We start from the raw sequence: 14,059 nt of genomic DNA on the forward strand, positions 1-14,059 counted from the left end.
CAAAACTTTCTACTCTATTGTTGACAAGCACGCACAGTTTAAGTTATTAAGACTAAGGACAGATCTAGTCCATGGTTCTCAGCAGATTTATCTGCCTTGTTTTCAGAGACAAATGTAGCTTCGTCCATTGCAAGACGATCAAATGACGCATCCCATCGGTCTGCTTTCACAAGAATCAGAAACAAGTGTACCACTTCTGTGAGAAATGCAAAAGCTCAATATTATCTAGACTTGATTACTAATTCATATTCTAACCCTGGTGAATTATGAGGGCAGTAAATTCAAACAAAACAAAAACTGCGGTTTCCTTATCCCCACATGCCAGTGTCGATGATGTTACAATTTTTGATAAGGAAGAGATCTGTCCGGCCTTTAACAAATGCTTTGTCAACATCGGTCATCTGTCCAACAGTGCACACTTAGGATCTCTTGTGGAAAATGATTGTCCACTTGATATGATTCATAGTATTTACAGTATTGGCTTTAATATAAATACTGTAAAATGTAATTGGTTTTTACAGCTATTTATCCAGCAGATCACAGCATATGAAAATGGGAGATATTAAGCCTGAATTTTTTTATAAAAGGTATTAAACAAGGATCAGTTTTAGGCCCTGTGCTATTTCAATTTACATCAATAATATTGCCTCTTCCCTTGATGGTTGTCATGTTCATTTGTACGCAGATGATACTATATTGTACTGTATTCCTGACTCTGTAAAATTAGCCACTGAGAAGCTGCAGCTCTCCTTTAATGTCCTTCAACATGCACTCAATAAGCTCAGACTAGTCCTTAATGCAAACAAAACAAAATTGAAGGTGTTCTCTAGAGACAGAAATAATGCCCATAATGACTTGCATATATTCACTATAAATCGATATAACATTGATAGAGTGACAGAACATAAATACCTTTGCATTTGGTTAGACAAGAAATCTACATTTAAATATCATGTGCACAACTTTGTTAATAAACTGCAAGAAAAAGTGGGTGTCTTTTACAGAAACGGAGACATCTTTCCAATGTGTAGTAGGAAGAGGGTGATTGAAGCCAGTTCTGGATTATGGAGATGTAATCGACAGCCATGCCTCTGCCTCCACACTTAAGCCCCTAGACTCTGTATACCGCTCAGCCCTCAGATTCATTACAGGTGATAGTTATCATACTCATCATTGTATCCTGTATAACAAGGTTGACTGGTCTTTCTCGGTATGAAAGACGCAACATGCAATCTGTTTATCTATAAGGCTCTTCTTGGGAAACTACCATCCTGCATTACATCGTTACTGACCTGGAACCTTGGTCTTTATCATGCATGTTCTAACGATTGGCTTATGCTCCAGGTTCTATGTGTCTATTCTGAAATGGGAAAGTTTGCCTTTAGTTCTTGTGCCCCATGCACCTAGAATAAACTTCAACACTTGTATCTACTGGGCAATTTAAAACCATGATCCTGAGTCACTGTGTTTCAACTTTTAATTGTTTTAATTGATTTAATAGCCTGTCTTTTACCAACTATTTATGCATTGCATGTGTGTGTATGTTTTACTATCTTATTGTTTTACTGTCTTAATGTTACTTATTGTGTTATTGTTAACTCAATGTCATTGTAAATGAGAGGAACTTAGTGACTCTCGAGATTAAATAAAGGCTATGAAATAATAAACAATCAAAGAATGTCACTAAAGATCCAAGCGATCAACTCTCATGGCTCACATGATAAATATGATAAATTTTCATCATTAAAATGTTCAAACCAGTCAAAAGGGAAGACTTTTCACTCAGAATGACCCACATTATTCTGATTTTAAAAGATATCACATGAAACATGATGTAGTGGAATAAAAGGCTCCAGTTAAACGCAGCTACTGTTACATTTTACTTTCTGCTCTACTGAAGATGGTTTTTCCACTCATGACAGCAGAAAGGTGAAGAGAAAGCAAATAAAAGCCAGTTGTTGTTTTTTTTTTATGAAAGCACATCAAACAGCAGCTCACACTTATCAGGAAGACAGCAACCTAAAAATATTGCAGTGTTTCCTGAGCTTCAAACGCACCACCTCGTGGTTTTCTCAGAACTACAGCCGGCCTGTATGAGAAGCTTCATCTGCTGTGGTTTCTGATATCGACTCTGTTTATTCACAGCTCAGGTGAGACAGCTGAGAGAAGTCTGTTTCCTGCAGCCGTTTGTCTTCAAAGTAACAAAGATTAGACTTCAGATACTTTAATTTTGTATTGTACTGTTACTGCTGGATGATGACAATAAACTCTAAATATAGTTTCAGATTTAGGACACATCTGTAATCGTCAAACTCTCCCTGATCCTGTCAGTACAAAGAACATTGCCATACACGTGTTTGGTGAAGGTGAGTCTTAGATCAGTCTCACAAGCAGAGTCTCCATATTCTCTGACTCAAAGATGGTGACCATAAAATAATCAAAAGAGCTCCAAACTAAACGAGATCATCCTTTGTAACGCTTATATGTCATTGTCTACCTCAATGACATATAAGCGTTTTCTGATTTACATTTACATCTTGTCATTTTGTAGACACTTTTATCCAAAGCTAACTTAACTTACAAGCAAGACGAGACAATCATTAGAGGACAAAGAGCTGTGGTACAAATTCTCAAGTGGCTAACGAGTGTGATGAGAAAGAGCGTTAAAGTGAGAAACGACTGGAAGTAGACAAGTGCATAAGAAACAACAAGAAAGTGCTAAAAGACGAAAGGGGCTCAAGTGTTGAGGTGTTAATGGAAGAGCTGAGTTTTCCAGCAGGCTGATCTGATTCCCTTGTCGGCAGAACATCATCTGTCTTCCAGTTAACAAGCAGTGTTGCCAAATGGGACTGACGAACAGTATCCCAATCAAAGCCTTGATGTCTTGAAGTCTCTGGAACTCTTCTGGAGGGATGACCGCCATTCTTCCAAAAGATATTCCCTCATTCCCCCATTTCCTTTTTGTCTCTTTACCCTACCCTGTATATAAAGATGGACGTAGCGAGGTGTGACATCACCCGTTGGTTTCATTGGAGCCGGTTTGAAGCCCAGAGTCGCAGCTTATGGTCAGGAGCCAGGACCTTTCAAATAAGGAGTACGGGGTGTTGCCTTTCATGCTCTGGAAACACGCCCTGCTACCTCAGACCCAAGCTAACACTAGTTTACTGGAAACATTGAGTGCTGCAGACTTGGGCTGAAGTTAGCTACTTTGCTAAATTGTGTTAAGAGGGCAGGTATCACATGGATGTATTATAAGAACTGGATATGGTGTTGGTTCATTCCTATGAAAGTTGCTCAGTGGCACATGAAGCCAAAAATTGTCTTCCTGCTGTTGCTCACACTTCCTGATTGTTGGGCCCATAGAGCACGCTCAGTAGAGACTTCCACTGACTGAGCCAGCTGACTTCCGGGATTGGCTCTCTGCTCACTTGAATGGGGATAAAAATAATTTAATTGTGTGTCTCCTCTAGACTTTCAAAATGTTATCAGACTGAATGGATCAAATCCTGCCAATAAAACAATTCATTTCAACGGGACTGTGATGCCCAAAATTATTTATTCACTGTTTTACAACTGTTCCTTTTCGAATGATTGTGTGTAGGGAGGAAAGATGCTTTTTGGGCCTGAGTGCATCATGTGATGGACATGGAAATTGCCATCACATGGTTTGGCCACTATGTCAAATTGGCTTTACAGGTAAAGTGAAGTATTGCAACAATAGTCCGACTCAGTTTGAGTCCCGGCGTCGGGGAGAGCAGCAGGTGAGCCAACTGTCAATCACAGCTGTCAATCAACACTCACACGGCAGACATCAGAGCTACTATTAGTCTTCAAATCTTACTAATGCAGCAATCATTTCCAAAATGACCACAAGCACAATTAATGAATTTAGAGATTGAGACCAGAATGACTCATTGAAAACAATGATTGATTTAGTATTTCTAGAGAGAATGGGAGTCAGTTGGATCATCTAGCAGCCATCTGGCACTTTGAGGGACTTAAGCCTCAAGATGTTGCTCTTAACTTACAGTTGCTAATGCCCACTATAGTAATTATATTTGCTGTTGTCACAAACAATCACTAAACCAGCTGATTTTTGCTTTGTTGGTCTAGAAGTTCATTTATAAACATGATTTAAAACACAACTTTTCATCCAACTATCTAATGTATAATATAGTTTTTATTAATAATATACTTATGAATCATCAGGGTAGTGAAGTAAGGACGTATTGAGGCTAACACACTGCTGGTTTGGGATTTGATGACAATAAGAATAAATAGAAAGAATATATAGACCAACAACAAACATCAGATTGGATGCAGGACATGAACTCCGATCTGTGGATGTTTGTTCATCCAAACATCAACCGTCTGACTTCTGAGCAGTATGAAAATGTCACACTTGGATCAGAATAACAAACATATAAATGTAATTAGCAGAGTATATGTTTATTGAGTATTGGGTTGATGGAAGTCTGCAGTAAATGTTCTTCTGACAGAAACGAGGCTACAGAGCTGCAGAAGGTGAAAAGAAAACAGTTGCTTTAGTCTGCATGTAATCTAATCAGACAGCTGCTCCGGTTAACCAACAAAAACTAAAGTAAAATTCCCCACCTGACAGCTCAAACTGTTATGTGATAAAGCAGAAAACTGCCCGCTGATAAGGCTTTCTATGTGGAGGAGCAGGGCTTTCTTTGTTGGCGGCGTTATCAGTTAAACAGAGGAGCGGCTTCCTGCTTCCCTCTGGCATTGATCCCTCCGACCACGAGGAAGGAAGCTCCTTAAATGGGCAGCAGGTGTTTGTGTGCGATTTCACTCTATGACGGAATCGATCTCTTCTTCCTCTCCACTAAAAATATACCAAAAGTATGTGGACATCTTTGTATTTTTTCATGGCTCGGTCTGGGACTCAACCCAAATTCTTAATGCTACAGCATACGAAGATATTTTAGACACATCTTTGTGTCAGCAGTTTGTGTTTGTCTCCTTTCTGTTTCAGCATGCCATCACCTCTGTGCACAAAGCAGCTCCATACAGAAATGGTTTTCCCAGTTTGTTGTAGAAGAAGTTGACCTCAACTCCATCCAACACCTTTAGGATGAACTGTGCGTCCGACATCAGTGTTAAACATCCCTGATCAAATCCCTGCAGCCAGGTTCAAACATCTGCTGGAAATAAAGACTGAAACCAGAAGAGTGGAGGCTGTTATAACTTGTGTAACAACAAGAAAAGGTATATTAAAATTCTTACATTCTCACAGATTTTTTTTTTTATTAGTCAGTTTTTTATATACTTTTATTGGAAGAGTGCGCAAGATACATTTCCAGTCGCTTTTTCTGCATAGTTTTGCATTCTCACAATATTCTCTATATATTTGCCTGTAAACCTGCATTAAATGATTTTTTTGTCAACTAGTTTTCATCAGAAACAAGTAGTGACCAACACTGACACATCATCAGCTTTGAAGTTGATATGTTGAACTTGTTAGCAAACACTTGCTTATTTCCACATCCAGCAGTTACGGAGCAACATTATCATTCATGTGGAGTCGTGTTTCTGTCCACCTGGTGAATGTAAGTCCAATATTCACTCTCTTTTAGTCTGTTTTTACTCTCCACCAACTCCTGAGGGAAATATCTGGCTCTTTAGCTGCTAAATGCTCCACTATGTTCAGCAGCTAGTCTACAGCTAACTGTGTCTGTTTGGTGCTGAGCAGGTAGTGTACAGCAGCTTTTTACGCTATGAGAGCGCTGAGAGTGAAGCATAACAGTAAAGTTGCAGCCGGACAGATAAACAATGAGCTGAAACTCACTATAAAGCTCCATAAAGCCGAGAGGAGCTGCAGAGTTACTGATAATTCTCTGTAGGTTCATCACTACGAGCCACAACCAACACATTACACACTGACAGATCATGGTTATTATAAAAATATTGATTATAGCAGCTTTAAAGACATGAAGGAAGGAAAGAAATAATATCACATACAAATTGCTTACAGTAGATAATTTGAAAAAGGAAAATGTGGTTTGATGTGAAAATGCAAACCTCTCCTCACTGTGATGATAAAATTGTAAGGTTGAATGTATTAATATTAACAGTTGTGCGCAGCTGTGTAAAGCAGATGACAGGAAGTAGGTGGAGGGAGTGAGACAGCAGTGAGAGTGGATCCACCTGTTATTATCTGTCTGTCTGATAATAAAAACCACACACAGGTTTATTTTTAACTGCCACAGGTGAAGGAAGTCAGTCTGATGTGATAATAACATTTGACCTGATTGGAGTCAGTAAAGTGAAATATCTCGCAGGTTTGACTTTCATCTCAACAGCGGCGGAAAGTTACTCTCATCCAACTGTTCTTACTGTTTGTCCCTGCAGGCTACCGTACGCTGATCACAGAAAGGAAAAGGACTGTTTTTATGTTGATAGTTATCAGTACACAGTAAATGTGTCAAACGTTGGGCGAGCATTTTACCTATAGAAACCACAGTGGGTGTCAGGCTGTGCTGTCATAAATCTAGCGGGCCTCATGTCAGGCGACATCATTCTCTAACCCAGATCTACACCTTTAAGCTGTCTTTCAGTCCTCCTCTCACCCAAGCAAAGAGCAGAAACTCAGCTGCTTAACCGGCTGAACAACAGTGGCCGACCCAACTGGCTTTATAGGCAGCGGTGGAAGAGGTATTCAGATCCTTTACTTAAGTAAAAATACCAATACTGCAATGTAAAAAAACTCCATTACAATTAAAAGTCCTGCATGAAAAATCCTACTACAATCAAAGTACATAAGTATTATGAGTATTATTATTTAGGTGTAAAATATTAGTCCAGTGGTTCCCAACCTAGGGGTCGGGCCCCTCCAAAGGGTCAGCAGATAAATCTGAGGGGTGGTGAGATGATTAATGGGAGAGGAAAGAAGAAAAAACAAAGTTCTGATACACAAATCTGTTTTCAGTTTTTGGACTTTTTCTCTAATCTTTGATTTTTGTTGAAATATTGGATCATTTGAACATTTATTGAAATGAAAGCATGTGAGAAGTTTAGAGGGAAAAATCACTATTTGGTGGAGCTGTTAACAACTCATAGACATGTGAAATGTGACCCCGACAACACACTGCTTTTTGTAAGACGTCAAAAGCCAAAAAGGTTGGAAACCACTGGTTTCATCTTTAACAATGTGTTGTATTTTAAAAGCTTGTTATATTATCCATTGTGTCAAATCTTCATCTGAAAAGTAACTAAAGCTGTCAAATAAATGTAGTGGAGTAGAAAGTACAATATTTCCCTCTGAAATGTAGAAAGTAGCATCACATGGAAATACTCAAGTAGAGTACAAGTACTTCAAAACCGTACTTAAGTACAGTACTTGAGTAAATGTACTTAGTAAGTTTCCAGTGCTGATGTCAAACTAACCAGCATGTTGCTGCTCAACGCACCAAGCAGCAGCCGAATAATCCTCCTCTGCTTCCTCATCTTAGCAAACAACAAAGCATAAACATGAATTCTGTCACATTTCATGATAAAATATTAATGTTAAAATACATTGTTATAGATCTTTTTTGTAGGTGAGACTCCATGTGATGGTTTTACATTAACATTTTTTTCCCGTCACAAATAATGTTTTGTAAGACACAAGGACTGTTTTTTTCTTTACACAAAGGTTATTTCTGTGTCATTTTGGAGTTCATTTCAGTCATATAATACACACAGTGTAAAACCGTTTTTAAAACTTGTTTTTCATGTAATTCTGATGTAAAAATTGGTGGAAAAAAGTGTCTGTAGGAAAAGTCCCGCCCCCGACTTCCTCCGTCTTTGATCTCAGGTGAGACACACCTGAAACACAACTTTCATTCTTGGAAACCAACAGGAACACACACACACACACACACACACAAACACACACAAACACACACACACACACACATACACAAACACACACAAACAAACACACACACACACAGACAAACACACACAAACAAACACACACACACAGACACACACACACACACACAGACACACACACAAACAGACACACACACACAGACCCACACACTCACACACACAAACACACACACACACACACACACACACACACACAAACACACACACACACACCTGCTTGGACATCTAATCTTCAAACACTTATTATAAAGATGAGATTGTATTCAAACGTCCAGTCATAAGATAAACACATTTACCTTCTCTGTCTCTCTTTAGACATGACCATCAGTCTAAAGTTGCACTAGTGCCCCCTACAGGCTGCTGTGTTCACTACAGACACTTTACTGCACCTAAAGGCTCAAAGTCTGATGATACAAAGAATTATTTGTGATGCTCGAACATGTTTGTGATGCTCAAAATTTGCAGTCGTAATTGTACAACTTTTATTGTAACGTGTGTTTTTTGGCCCCATGGATGTCACATGACCTGCAATTCCAAATGTGGCCATATTGCCGAAATCACCTTGCAGCTCATAGCTGCTACTGCTGGAGGTTGATTCATCTTCTGGGGAGCAGAGATCTGATGAGGAAGTTTCATGGGAAATCTAAATACAATTTTTAAAGAAATATTTAATATTTGGTCAATATTAGGTCAAAATCTGAATTAGTCCAATACTTTGATTTATGACCAAATACATGAAAAACTCTGTTGGATTATGTGTTAGTGCTAATTAGCAACTGTTAGCATGCTAACAGTTGCTAATTAGGTCAACTTCTGCTCTTTTTAATCCGGCTGAACGGGACTCTGGTTGGTTTTCCTCCTCAGTTTGATTCATTTGGGCAATTCTGAACACAGCAATTGTACTCGGACCAAAACAACTGTACAGTCTCGGTTCGTTTGTGGTGGAAATGTCAGCCGACCTCCAACTGACCGACTGCTACACTGCAAGTTCAAGCTAAACGGCTCCCTTAGTCAGGAGCGCTTTGCATGCTGGGATGCAGATGAGCAAATTTAACAGTGGCTAACAATTAGCCAGAGAATGAATCGAGGTCCGACCTGGACTAACAATCAAATATATTGTATTTTTGATATTTGGGCAGATAGGAGCTTCTTCAGGACCTTCTTCCTGTGTTTTAGTTCTCACTCCCGCCTCAGACATATCTGCCCAATGAGAGGAGTGAGAGTTCTCACCTGGTTTTTAGTGATGCATTTTGTTTCACTTGGATTTTTTTCAGCATGAAAAGAAATTGAACCATGTTTACCAACTTATTAACTGTTACCAGAGCAAATCAACTATAGGTTTGAAAACACCCTAAGTCTCATGTCCTTTATTTCATACTTTAGATCATAAAACTCCCAAAACATGTTTGTCTTAGAATTCAGACCGAAAGAACCGCACAGAGACACTTTAGTGTACATGGTCTAGATCTAGTCCCAAACGAGCCTTGGAGCGGTTGGTATGTGGTGGGAACGTGATCCGACCTCGATCCGACCAGGCTACTAGGCGTACTTTGCAAGTTTGAGCAAAACAGCTCCCGTAGCCTGGTGTGCTTTGCATGCTGGGATGCAGATGAGCGAATTTAACAGCTGGTAGCAGCGAACCAGAGAATGAATCGAGGTTGGACCAGGACTAGTACAACATAGTATGTTGTATTTGGCCAAAGGACTTTCTTCAGGACCGTCTTCCTGCGTTTAGGTTCTTGCTCCTGCCCCAGACACATCTGACCAATGAGAGGAGAGAATATTCTCACTTGGCTTTTAGTGATGCATTTTGTTGTTTCTCTGTCTGAAAAGAAACTGGACCAACTGGTTTCCCAACTCATCTACTGATTCAGACCAGAGCAAACCAACTACAGGTGTGAAGTCACATCTTTTTTTGCCACCTGGTCTTAATCTTCCTCCACAGCAGCAGTGTGTTGGTACATGTGCAGGCTGTTGGGTGGCTGGTTTACTACTAAGATGCTGACTTCCAGGAACCAGTAAGCCCCGCCCTCTCCCACCAGGACCTGTCAATCAAGTGTCAGGAAATGCTGCGGGGCCAACAGGTGTGTGTGTGTTAAGTGATGAGTACAGGCGAAATGTTCACTGTAACCTGATCTAAACACATAGAAGTAAAGTGAAAATGTCAAAAAAAGTCCAGATGACATTTACTGAACGTTTGTTTGCTTCTTTTTATTTAATTTTTTATCATTTGTATGTTGTGGAGCTTCACAGATGAAATAAAAATCTTCTACTTTCTTCTAGCAGAACGTAACTTAACAATTAATCTTTTTTTTTTCTTTGTTTTGCTTCTTTTTTTCAAAATTTTGATTGAAATCACTCAAATCTGACCATAAATGTCTGTTTTGCTGCAGCATCATCCAGTAAGGTGACATGTTGGCCTGTGAAATACATGAAAACACACATTCCTGGTAGATAGTTGCATTTCAGCAAAAGTTGACTCTGTTTCAACTTCTTGCTCGACAGCCGCTGCAGTTTTTTCGCTGAACCCCATGTGGTCCCAACTCCCGCAGACTAAACACACTAACCCCATTCAAATGAATGGGAGGACTGCAGTTTGTCCCACTTTGCCAGATTTGGTGTGAATGCAGCCTTAGTCCACAAACATCTAGGACTTTTGGGAAATGATGTTCTTTAAAGGCCGCTAAAAACATAAATATTAACTAAACAATGATATTAGATGGTATGAAGCGAGCTACACGACATCCTGCTGAGAAAGGTTCTGTTATAAAGGCTGGATTTTTACTTATTAGCAGAGTTACACATGTTTAATGGGATTTTTAATGAAGTTTTCTTACTTCTGGAGGGAAATCAAGACATTATGGTTTGACTTTGGCTCTCTATGCTGCCCTGATTACGCTTTATGTCAAAATAATGAGGAAATATCATTAACTAACATATCTGGCAGGTTGCAATATTCACTAACAACATATTCCATTTTATTTCCGCTGATCACCGTTGGATTGGATCTACACATGAAATATAGAGAATCATCACTTATCCTCTAAGAATACACCAGTGCAGCAGTTGGGAATCACTGCTGCTGTACAGTTTGTTTCACTGATGACGAATGGAGTCACTTAAAAAGCGTGAAACTCGGTGACTCAGCAGGAAGACGTTTCTGTGACCTGAGTCACCTGCAGAAGAGGAAAAAGAAAAGAGTGATTTTATGTATTTTTATTCAGTCAAGAATTTACTGTCAATGATGAGTCAACGGAGATGACCACAGGACAAAGACAGAGCGGAAATTGTTATAAGACTTGTAGAAATACAGTTATGAGTTCCACTAAATGTATTATAACTGATAGTAACACACAGTATTGTGAGGCCTGAAACGCTGAAACCTGAGCCGAGTCCTCAGATCAGGAAAAATGTTATCAAAACTGATACTGATACGGTACTGGAATGAAAACACACACACTCCCCCTCATGTTTAGACTTCTATACTTGTGAGGACCTTCACTGACATTAAAGTACATTCCCCTACTCCTCACTCTAACCTTTAATCTGTGCAGACACTGTTTGCTTTAGTTAATCTTCTCTGTTGTGTAAAGTTAATTTTAATCAGCAAAACGTACGACCTCTATGTCGCAGTGTGACTCCTCCTCACACTGAACATAAATATGATCAGTTCTACTATTTCAGTTTAATTTATTTCAAACAAGATGTCAAAAACAAGAAAGGCAGTGTTATGTTGTGCTATTGTACTTAAAAAAAAATACAAACTATGGAGCTGCAGATGACTGGAAGACGTGGACAGTTTGTTTTATTTCTAACACAGTTAGACACAACATGTAAAATACTACTTAAAACAAACTCATAATATAATTATATAACAATATATAATATAATAATATAATAACGGATCTTTTGACAGCAGACATGTCGGAAATCAGATCACTGAACTACTCAAACTGCAGACAGCAAACCAAGAAATCCAACAGGCAGATCGTTGATTGTTCAAGCAATTAATCAAAATGTACGTCAAACTACAATAAGGCCTGATTCTGAAATTAGTTTGTTTACAGCTTCACTAGCTTGTTGTGCTACAAATCACAACCTCTTCGCTTTGTACTACACTGTAAATTTCTCAAAGAACTCCAGTACTGTGTTTTACACTGTGGACACTGAAAACATGATCACTGTTTTTACTCTTTGGAGCAGTTTCTAAACAAACTAACGTGACCAAACTCTTCATGATGAAGGAACGTGTGACCCAGTGCAGCGGCGTGACTCACTGACATGTTTTACATAGTTTCTGAACAACAACGGAGGAATAAGATATAACAGGCTTTGGATACACACGCAATACTTGTTAGTAAATCAGTTCATCGTTGGTTTGGATTCAAACATGAGATTTGTTGACAATAAAAGAAATTTACTGTAGAAAATCGCCAGACTTAACTTTTAATGCTCAAACACTATCAGGTCCTCACAAAGATAGAATGTGCACACACACTGAGTCAGACTGAGGTTAGATAACAGATGCACAACTTTCCATTTTGAATTCAACACACACACACACACACACACACACACACACACACACACACACACACACACACACACACACGGAATAGCTCAGTCAGCTGCTTCCTGTCAGCTGCTTTTTTCCCCAGGAATTACTCCCTTCCAAAGAATCTGAAGAGAGAGAGAGTATGTGTGTGTGTGTGTGTGTGTGTGTGTGTGTGTGTGTGTGTGTGTGTGTCTGTCAGAGGCTACTTTCCGGGACAAATTTCAGACTACAGACCAGTTAACTGGGGACGGCTTGTCCAACTGGGGATAAAAGCCGTGTCACCAATTGGGAAAGAGCTGATTTTTGGGTCAGAGGTTAAGGTTTGGGTTAGAGTAAGTCTTCAGGAAATTAATGTAAGTCTGTGTAATGTCCCCAAAAGTGTGTGTGTGTGTGTGTGTGTGTGTGTGTGTGTGTGTGTGTGTGTGTGTGTGTGTGTGTGTGTGTGTGTGTGTGTTGGGTGGGGTGAATTTAAATACTTTCTGTTAACTGTAACTTCAGATAAGATAGGAGCGAGACTGAACCGTGAAGTAAAATCCCCTTGTGTCACAGTAAAGTTCAGCAGAGGTCCAGTTGAACTTAAATCCTGCGTCGAGTCGAGTGTATTTATTTACAGATCACATATTAAAAATCAGACTTGTTGATGAAAGCACTGCCCAGGAAAACAAAAATAGATTCAAAGACAAATAAACACGCACACACAAGGATACCACAATGCACGGAAACACAAGAAATAATATTTGTGCAGACTGAAAAACAGAAGTCACAAGATGAGTCAGGATTTATAAATACAGGAGAAGAAGAGCTGACAGTGACATCAACTTTTCCTCGGACGACAATAGAAAACAGTTGATTGAGCATCAGATTTCAGTGCAGAGGAGCGAGTGGTCAGAAGATCTGTGTTAGAGGTGGATCGAGGCGTTTGAGGAAGTCAAAAATGTCAATAAATAAAACAAATTTAAAAAGGCAAAGAGACAAAATATAACCGACAGCATAAAGAAAATGTCAAGACAAGAAGAGATAAAAGAATGTTTACCTGCTTCCCTGCAGATCCCAAAACCAGAAACTGGTTTTAATTTAACAAAGAGACCAAAAGTGAAAAAAAAATAAACCCCTTCAGACCGTCAGAAGTGAAGAAGTCTTTTGGACGAGAGAAGAAACGTCTTCGAGAATCTACAACAAGTCCAGCTGTTCTTGACTCAACAGAATCATCCGCCGTTTAAAATAGTCCCTAACAAATGCACTATTTCCTCCTGTTTGTTTGTTATAAACTACAGTGATCAGCTGTTTTAGGACATTACTGAGACTTATATATTTGTGAGGAGTTTTTAAATATATATGTTGTAAATTTGGGTTAAATTAGGTTGAATGACTGTGCAGCATTTGTGTTTATTTGGTTTTCAGGCACTATGAATATGCTAGTTGTAATTATGATGATGCTATAATTATAGATACCTATGAACACTATTTACAGGTGGGAAACTGATAATTATGATAACTCTGGTATAACATGAACAATAGAACAATAGAAACACATTGTTGGTTTGATTTTGCTGATGTTGTTAATGATAAATAGACCTCAAGTTAACAAAACCGTGACTTCCTATT

General features: G+C 39.0%; 1 long non-coding RNA gene across 1 annotated transcript; it reads right to left on the reverse strand.

The window, feature by feature from the left end:
- Positions 1–4,428: 4,428 nt before the first annotated feature.
- Positions 4,429–13,692, reverse strand: LOC137194755 (uncharacterized). The gene is made up of 2 exons (XR_010931016.1): positions 13,488–13,692; positions 4,429–5,181 (listed from the first exon to the last, which is right to left on the reverse strand). It is a non-coding gene; the product is annotated as an uncharacterized lncRNA (long non-coding RNA).
- Positions 13,693–14,059: the final 367 nt, after the last annotated feature.

This window comes from Thunnus thynnus, chromosome 12 (assembly GCF_963924715.1).
Source record: "Thunnus thynnus chromosome 12, fThuThy2.1, whole genome shotgun sequence".
Lineage (NCBI taxonomy): Eukaryota > Metazoa > Chordata > Actinopteri > Scombriformes > Scombridae > Thunnus > Thunnus thynnus.